At 42.7% G+C, this 1,627-nt stretch overlaps 3 non-coding genes across 3 annotated transcripts; 1 reads left to right on the top strand and 2 right to left on the bottom strand.

Moving 5' to 3' along the window:
• Positions 1-264: 264 nt before the first annotated feature.
• On the bottom strand, positions 265-336 carry trnam-cau. The gene has a single exon. It is a non-coding gene; the product is annotated as a tRNA-Met (tRNA).
• A 6-nt stretch (positions 337-342) lies between these two features.
• On the bottom strand, positions 343-415 carry trnar-ccu. Its single transcript has one exon. It is a non-coding gene; the product is annotated as a tRNA-Arg (tRNA).
• Positions 416-1,282: 867 nt separating this feature from the next.
• trnaa-ugc lies at positions 1,283-1,354 on the top strand. The gene has a single exon. It is a non-coding gene; the product is annotated as a tRNA-Ala (tRNA).
• Positions 1,355-1,627: the final 273 nt, after the last annotated feature.

Below are 1,627 nucleotides of genomic sequence, written 5' to 3' on the forward strand. Positions count from 1 at the left end.
CTGTCGTTACTACTTGCATTATTCCAGCGCTATGTGTGTGAATGGGTAGTTAGCACATTGTTCATGTGTTGTATAGTTTAAGATAGTATGCTCTAGCTATTTGCAGTAGAAGAGACTAAGCTTCTGTCTTTTTATTTCTGTTTAGTTTTCACTCGTCAATTTCACCCGCCTGAAGATAATAAAAGGAGGAAGACGCTTGTTGTCTTGGCTCTTGATGTATCACCCTCTCAGAGTGTCCACCATTGTGTCACCAGCAAAAGAGACTAGCAGTGGATGGTTTTGATCCATCGACCTCTGGGTTATGGGCCCAGCACGCTTCCGCTGCGCCACTGTGCTGAAATTCACCCCAGATGGGACTTGAACCCACAATCCCTGGCTTAGGAGGCCAGTGCCGTATGCATTAGGCCACTGGGGCTTTACATTTCTCAATTTCACCAGTTCAGAAGAAATACATATACAGTTCTGGAGCTGTAATGAAACAGTAACCTTGACCTTTGACCTCCAAAATCGAAGCAGTTCATCCGCGACTCCAAGTGGTTATGTATGCCAAATTTAACATTGAACATTTAAACCTTCAAAATCTCATCAATTGATCTGCGAATTCATGTAAAAAACTTTGCCAAATTTAAAGAAAGTCCCTTCTGGGGGTTCTGTGTTATCACATTCACAAGAATGGGAGTTGCGTACCTATGTAGAGATGGACGGACAACCCAAAAGCAAGAGACAAAAAAAGAGGTGGGGGAGACGGAGATAAGCCCTGACAGAGTAGAGAACTACAGACAAAAGACGTGAAATAGTGCCAAGTGTGACCAGAAGAACTGGAAAAAAATTAGAACTATGAAGGACAAACCTTTTTTAAGCAACATGTCACCCAGCGGCTTTCCCCCTCAGAAACACCAGGGCTAAGACAAGTGGCCAATAGTTTACTTCAACATTGTTCCCAGGTAGGGGTCCCCACAGAAATCTTAACCGATCAGAAAACTAAATGAACATTGAAGGAGGTATACTCCCTGTTAGGGCTCTGCGGCATTAAAACAACACCCTACATAGTTTGTGGCTTCATAAACAATATTGCATTATCTCATAGGTACTGGAAGCCACCCGTCTCCACCAATGCATTTCTCAATGCCCAGATGTGTTACAAGATTTGCAGTGAGTGTTGTGTTGTCCAGCAGAAAGGCAACAGATGTGTTACTTTTTGACTGGATTTGACTGGATTTCACCCAGGTTTCTTCTCTTGCTCAATGATCTCAGAAAAAAGTAAAAAAGCTGAACATGTAAAGGGGATGTAGCTCAGTGGTAGAGTGCATGCTTTGCATGCATGAGGCCCCGGGTTCAATCCCCGGCATCTCCAACAAGTGTTACTGTCCAGTTTATGAAAGAGCTGCAGAAGCTCTTATTCTGAAAGAGAAAAGTACTTTAAGGCAATCTCCTTGTGGGCATGGTGATTAATAAAAAAATCAGTCTCAATGTTCAGATGTGTTGCAAGATTTGCAGTGTACACTGCATTGCCCAGTGATGGTGGTTTAGTTGCCAGCTACCTTCCAATCAGTTGACTGGTGGTGAATTCTCAGCCATCGCAGTAGTTTTCTTTTAGTCATGTTACTTTTTAACTATAATTTATACC

Source organism: Etheostoma cragini, unplaced genomic scaffold (genome assembly GCF_013103735.1).
Source record: "Etheostoma cragini isolate CJK2018 unplaced genomic scaffold, CSU_Ecrag_1.0 ScbMSFa_332, whole genome shotgun sequence".
In the NCBI taxonomy this organism is placed as follows: Eukaryota; Metazoa; Chordata; class Actinopteri; order Perciformes; family Percidae; genus Etheostoma; species Etheostoma cragini.